Genomic DNA, 8,126 nt, shown 5'->3' on the forward strand with positions numbered 1-8,126 from the left:
GCAAAGTCCTAGAGAGAATATTAAATAAAAGATTACGTCTCTTCCTCGAAACAAACAACACACATAACCCATACCAATATGGTTTCAGGACAGGAAGAGGTACAACCCAAGCCATAGCAATAATCACGGAGACAATCGCCCTAAAAACTGCAAATCACGGACAGTGCCACCTGGTTCGTGACATCAGCAAAGCTTTCGACAAAGTATGGCATCTGGGCCTTAAATATAAAATCTTAAATATGAACCTCCCTGAAATATATGAGAGACTGCTAAGCGACTTCTTGGACGACCGAACAGCAAGAATAAAAATTAAAGACCACCTAGGACCCTCCTTTCCCCTAGGATGCGGAGTACCACAAGGCAGTGTCCTCTCTCCAACTCTATTTATAATATACACCAAGGAAACGCCAACCTCCAACAATGGTGTCAACGTCTCCTACGCGGACGACATAACACAAATTGTAGGATATGCGGGCCAGTCCAGGAATATAATGAACAGACTCACAGCAAACGAGGCTGAAAAGATCAACAAATTAGAAAGAGAATGGAAAATACAAACAAACATGGATAAATTCACAGTCATCCAACTAGCCAAAAGGAAAACAGAAACATTATTAATTGAGGAGGAACCTATAGAATTCCAGCCCACTGGTAGAGTCCTCGGCCTGAGAATCAACAAAAGAGGGTACACAGACCACATTCGAGAAAGAGTAGGGAAAGCAAGAATATCACTCACCAAACTTTACAGATTCAAAGACCTAAGCATTAAAATAAAAACCCACCTAGTAAAAGCCATGATTCTCCCCATCCTGGAATACCCTCCCATCCCATCCCACACGCTATCAAACAACCAGATTAAAAAACTACAGAAGACACAGAACAAAGCATTGCGATTCGCAACAAACCAACAACACCCATACACAATGACAACAGAAGAAATACACACATTCACCAATACACTACCAATTAACATAAGACTACACAACTTAGCCAAAAAAATATGGACAAAAATAGAAAACCAAAATCAAGAAGCCTACCAAAAAATAAGAGAAGAAATGGAACGGATCGAGATTTCACAATTCAGTAAATGGTTCCCTAGTAACCTAAAAACTTTAGAAACGGAACCAATACCACTAATCTAGCTAGCTAGCTGACACACCAACTACGACACTTACACCAACAAACACACACACGTCGTACACAAACACACACACAATCACTCCCACACACACACGCACTGAAACATACACTCAGACACAGGTGTAAACTTACACCTAAGGTCTACAATCAAATCACGTGACCGTCAACAAAAACTCCAATACAAACAATTATAAAAACAGCAAGACGGCCTGCCCGTCACCTATCCACTCTCACTTCCTTCATAATTTCTCACTTCCCCTTCACCTCTCCCACCCTCCCTCCTTCCTAACTTAAAAAAAAAAAAAAAAAAAAAAATCTGCAGAAGGCTTGCGGCCCCAACCGGATAAAGTCCGAGCCATAAGGGAAATTGCTGTTCCTAAGACACTGAAGGAATTCCAATCTTTCTTAGGGTTAGTTAATTATTACCGTAGATTCATAAGTGACTATGCTAAGATTGCTCTGCCTCTCACAAAATTGACTCGTGGAAAGAAGGAAGTGAAAAACAGTAAACAAAAAATCGAGTGGAACGATGAGGCTGATCAAGCTTTTAGAAGTCTGAAAAGTAAGCTTACTGACGACATCGTACTCAAGTTTCCCTCCTTTGATAAACCATTCTATCTGACAACTGACGCGAGTGGTACTGCGATAGGTGGGGTATTACAACAGGAAGATGAGGATGGACACCTTAGACCGTTGACATATTTTAGTAGAGCATTAAATAAAGCTGAGCTTCATTATGCCACTATCGAGCAAGAAGCCTTAAGTATTGTGAACGGATTGCGGATAAATCGGCCTCTTGTCTTGGGATACAAAGTGATTGTGCAGACGGATCACCGACCCCTCACGTGGCTCTTTAATGTGAAGGAGCCTTCTGGCAGAATAGCTAGATGGCAGATACCGGTACAGGTTGCCGAATACGACTTAGAGGTATCCTACCTGCCAGGACACCAGAACCGAGTGGCTGACGCCTTGTCACGTCTTCGCAGAGAGCAAGACGAAGATATAGAACTTATAGCTGTTACGAGGGGCGTGACCGATACAGACACTGTTAGCTGGAATCTTGACGAACTGCGGAAGCAGCAAGATGCGCATCCGGTTTGGGGATCATTGAAGCGGTATCTTCGCGGAGAAGTCCCTCAGGCCCCCAAACTGGCTGCCCCGGTTGAACAGTTCTCTCTCCGCCAGGATGGTCTGTTGTATAGGACCGAGCCTCGTGCGTACGAGGACAATGATGTATTACAGGTGGTTGTACCTGAACAAAGTGTGCCAGCAGCCCTACACTTAGCCCATCATTTGCCACTGTCAGGACATGGTAATGCAAACCATCGGCATCGAATGATACATTTGGCATGCATGGCTTATAATTCAGGGTATAATAGGTCGATCAGGGACTCGCCCTATTTCCTGTTGTACCTGAGAGACCCACAAGTACCCTATGAAACGATACATGAGACTCAACCTCATTACAATGTAGATGATGCGAAACATATGCTAGCAGCCATGGCCACTAAAGTATTTCAAAGATGTCAATTGTACTTGGACCGGGCTAGTACCGAGAATGAGAATTACAGGGCTAAAAAGGCTGTAGTAAAACCGATCAAGGTAGGAGACAGAGTGTACGTACGCACGATTCCTAAACGGGGAGTTGCTAAGAAGTTACAGCCTCTCTATGCAGGACCATACAGAGTCACGGAGCGTGTTAGTGATGTTGTAATTAAAGTACGACGTGTGAAGGATGGAGCTGTCTCCACCCTTCATGTTGATCGTGTGCGAGTAATCCCCGAATCTTGCCTCACCACTAAGGATAATAAGAATGTACGTATGGCATACCCAGTATATGAAACAGATGATGATGATGATGATGGTGATGGCGAGGACGGCTCAGATGATTTTACAGCCATTCCGGTATCTAGCCGCGGTGCGACACAATCATCCAACACGCCAGTAAATCAAAGTTCTATGGGTGCTACCAACCCAGTTCAGCAGAGTGGGAATGAAAGTGATAATGAAAGTAGAAGCGAAAATGAGAGCGAGGATGGAGGCGAGATAGAAAACGGAGCGAGCAGTCACGAGGCGAGTGGAGAAGGGGAGTCCCCGAGTAAAGTGGTCGGCCCGGCGCCAGATCGTTTCTCCCCGGCTAGCAGCCTCAGCCCTGCGTCGGCCCCTAGATACAGCCTAAGATCACGCACAACAGTAGACGATTTACCTCTAGTTATGGATAGGCCAATAGAACACACTGACAGGAAGACAAGTAAAGAATAAGTTACTAGTCATGCTATTTTATTTTTGTTCCAGATTATGCTGCTTGCAGTCGTAGTATCAGGAAAGACTAGGCACATTGACCCCCACGTTGAGAAACCTGCTCCAACAGGCCTCATCTATTCTCCAGTCTCCAAACTTATATCAACTGGAAATCATTATGTTGTCCCTGTCTTGTTAATACAGGATGAGTTATACCGACCACTTACTGAGGCACAGGATCTGGTTGACTCTGTCCAGTGGAATATAGATCACATGGACAACTCATCCACCCTTGTGTCGTCATTAAGAGAGACTTTGAAATCATTTCAACATGAGTTTAGAATTAGATTTGATGACTTAAAGAACTCTGTTAATTATTTGTTGTCGGATAAACCACTGCCAAGTCGTAGAACTAGAGGCGCAATTGATCTTGTTGGCAATATTGCTAATGCTTTATTTGGGACTGCTACCCAGAATCAGGTGGACGAAATTCACACTAGATTGGGTCAAATTGAACAGATGTCCGAGAATGAGCGTCGAGTGTTAAATGTTCACTCCCAAATACTAAATACGACCATAAGAGACATGTCACATATGCATGCTGCAATTACTAAATTGCAGCGGGCAGCTAATATTTCACATGCTGTAATTCGGCTCTTCTCCATAAAAACTCTAGCGTTAGAAGGCGAAGCTCGCATATTTGAGGCTTTTCTTAATCTCCAGTTAGCTTTGTCGGATATCATTGCCGATCATGTGAGGATTAAGTTAGGCCTACAGAATATGATGCAAGCTCGTCTGAGTGTGGACATCGTGCCAAATACCTTATTGCTGGAACTTTTAAATAATATTTCTTTAATGAGACCAGGACTGCTTTTCCCTGCTCGACCCGAATACCTTGCGTTATATAGGGATCTCGTTAAGGTAGTGCCTCGCAAGACTCCCTCTTCAGTGTGCTTCTACTTACTATGGTCCGGTTCAGGGTGACCCGGCAGATACTTTTGATGTCTTCCGGATCACTTCCTTGCCTTATAAAGTCCCTGACACAGATGTCTATGTACAGACTGTCCCCTCTGCCAAATTCATTGCACTGAGTGAAAATCGCTTACATTATATGCTTATGGACGATTTCACTCAGTGCCGCACTCATCAGCAGTTGCTGGTGGGCGAGCCGCAGAGTCCAGTGCTGAGGTCAAGTACTAGCACATGTGAGAGTGCTACATTCCTCAACAAGGACTTTGCGCCTCAGCTTTGTAGGAAAAGAGTCATTAAAAACTTTGTTCCTGTATTTGTTAAGAATAACGATAAGTGGTGCTTTTCTACGAATAAGCCTATGCAATTTACTCTTAATTGTGCTGTTAATGAGATAAGTAAGACAATACAGATTGTTAAAGGTATAGGACATTTGGTCCTGGGTGACGGTTGCAGTGCTCATAGTGAAACACTCACACTTCCAGCTTATGCCACCCTCACCAAGGATACTAAACTGTCTCTACGTGTGAATCTGTATGGCTTTATGAAAGGTAAAGGGACAAAAGACGCCGTCATTAAGTGCCTTTCAAGCGATACTGACTACTGCAGGGTATTCATTGACCTCAAGGTGATTTCGATAAGGCCAATGGAGAAGTAATTTTATATGAATTAGCTAGCTTGGGGGTAAGGGGAAGATTGCTGCACTGGGTGGGGGATTATCTCTTTGGGCGGCGGGCCCAGGTGTGGACCCAAGGGACAATCTCCTGGGAAAAGCATCTAGAGCTTGGTACACCACAGGGAGGAGTCCTAAGCCCATTACTTTTCAATCTTTTAATGAACAAAGTGGCGCGTGAAAACCTGGGTTTCGAGGTCAGTGCAGTAATCTATGCCGACGACATCATGATAACAGTCCAAAACTTTTGATGTTATGCAAACTGCACTGAACAGGTTCGGCAACCTGATCAAAAGTCTGGGTCTTGTAATTAACGAGAGTAAGACAAAGTTCCAGTGCCGTGCGTTAGGGGAAAAACATTTAGTAATTAATGGCAAAAACATCGAGAGGGTGAGAATTTACAAGTACCTAGGTATGTATGTCGGCTACACAGCAGACTGTAAAGATGCCGAGATGACCCACATAATAACGCAATGCAAGGCACGATTGCAGCCCTTGAGATCAATGGCCTATAGTGGTGCAGGGGTGGGTGTACCAGTACTAAAAATGATGTACCTCACTACTGTCAGATCGGTATTAGAGTACGCAAGCCCAGTCCTCTCTTGCCTTGGTGAAGGAAGGCTGGAAAAACTTGAAAAATCCAGAATGCCGCAATGAGAATCATACTTAGCTGCCCAAGGAACACCATGATAGATGTCATGAGACTTGAGCTAAATTTGCAGAGTGTAAAAAATAGAATTCAGGAAGACAATGTGGCGGCTGCAATAAGACACATGCGGTCAGAAAGCGGACTGGGACTCCGTAACAGCATCAAAGATGTTGTTAACGGAACCAGAACCTTCTGGAGGCAAGGCAAGAATGGCTATGTGAAAGACCTTGCGAGGAACGTACTCAAATACGAGGTACAAAACTTCTGTGAGGAGATACCGCAGGCACCTAGGCCTCCACCCTGGGAAGAGGAAGAGGTAAAGGTGAGCATATCTCCACTACAGAAAAAGAAAGAATGTTATGCTGTAGGTGTGTTAAGGACACATGCACAAAACCAAATAAATAAACTCTACAATGAAAACACTGCTCACGTCTACTGCGATGGTTCAGTCAGAGAGGATGGCAGAGCAGGGTGTGGGATCGTAATATTAGATAAAGCAGACAGTGCATGTGTACAGAGCGAAATAAATTTTAGAATAAGCAACAACGTGTCTTCCACTCAGGCAGAGCTATATGCAATATTATACGGCCTCAGAAAGATCACAGGAGGTGAAGGAGACGTGTGCTTCTTCGTAGACAGCCGAGGAGCACTGGAGTCCCTTAAGAGCACAGCACCTGCACTGGCAGACGTAGTCTTCCAGTGTAGAGCTGTCCTGCATCAGCTCAAGCAATCGGGTAGATTCATATCATTCACATGGATACCATCCCAGGGAACGAAAGAGCTGATGAACTAGCCAAGAGTGCAGCAGAAAAAGAAGACATAGATGTAGTATGCCAACTAACCTTGAAACAGATTAAAACTATAATAAGAACACAACAAGGTCAAGAGGAAAATCAGAGAATGGAGCAGCAACATTCTAGTAGTGAAACTATGTATCACTATACTAACGTTGCTTTGAGAACCCACTTCACATATGGAAAATATAGAAATAAGTGGAAAGATTCTGTATGCACTAGACTGAGGTTAGGCTATAAATATCTGTGGCAGCTTGGAGTGGATACGGATCGACGCCATGATTACGCATTACATCATTCTTCTCCCAGCACTTGCAGCGGTAACATCTCTCCCCCAGTAGTCAAACTTGGAATCACATCTCCCAAGACTTTCGCGCTGCTATCTAGGCGAACTTGCAGTTACCTTCAGTGACTTTGTCTCCACGTTCCTTTTCTACTTTGTCAGCTGGCATTCCGGCCTGCCACTTAGAGTCCCTTGCCGTAGTACGAAGCCGAACCCTGAAGGGGTACCGTTAGGGTACTTCCACGAAGGGGGGCCTCAGAGGCCTGGTTATAGGAGGCGGCAAGGGTGGCATTCTGTTAGGGCTAGGTTAGGCAAGACCCTCACGGGGCAGTGACGGGGTCTTCCACGACGCCCTCTAGAGGGCGGGGAGTTAGGCCCCCCGTTACTGTAGGGAACTGCCGGACTGCTTGCTGACATTTGTTTGTCTACTTAGATTGTTTATTTATTCAGTCCCGTACATATATATGGACACAGGCTTGCGTACATGTGTACATTTACTGATGTACATGTGTATGTTTGTGTATGTGTGTGTGTATATAAGTAATTAAGGAAGGGGTAAATAAATATATAATTAGACAAATTATATATATATATATATATATATATATATATATATATATATATATATATATATATATATATATATATATATATTGTATATTATTATACATATATATTAAGAGAGGGAGATTTTTTGCTGACATTTGTTTGTCTACTTAGATTGTTTATTTATTCCGTCCCGTATATATATATGGCCACATAGACTTGCGTACATGTGTACATTTACTAGTGTACATGTGTATGTTTGTGTGTGTGTGTGTGTGTGTATATATAAGCTAAGGAAGGGTAAATAAATATATAAACAGACAAACAATATATATATATATATATATATATATATATATATATATATATATATATATATATATATATATATATATATATATAAAAACTATATATATATATATATATATATATATATATATATATATATATATATTGTATATTAGTATACATATATATATAGAGAGAGAGAGAGAGAGGGAGATTTTTTCCATGCGTGAAGATGGCGAGAGTTAAAATTAAACACTCCCGCCCTAAACTCCGGAACACCCAGATTGGACTGCTACAGGTCCTGGCTAAATTTGAAGTAGCCACTTTGAAAGTGTTTCCCACCAATGATGCTTTAATCATACTGACGGCAGATGACTCGAATGCTGACAAGATCTTCTCAGAGGAATGCACTCGAGATCTCCTGGCCAATGACTATGAACCTGTCCTTCCCCCACAACTGCGCTCACGTAAATCCGTCATCCTAAGAAACGTAGACAACATCATCTACGACAACAATGAGGATGACATCATACAAGAAATAAC

Source organism: Coenobita brevimanus, chromosome 9, assembly GCF_032717465.1.
Source record: "Coenobita brevimanus isolate Jiangsu-jjx chromosome 9, ASM3271746v2, whole genome shotgun sequence".
Taxonomy (NCBI): domain Eukaryota; kingdom Metazoa; phylum Arthropoda; class Malacostraca; order Decapoda; family Coenobitidae; genus Coenobita; species Coenobita brevimanus.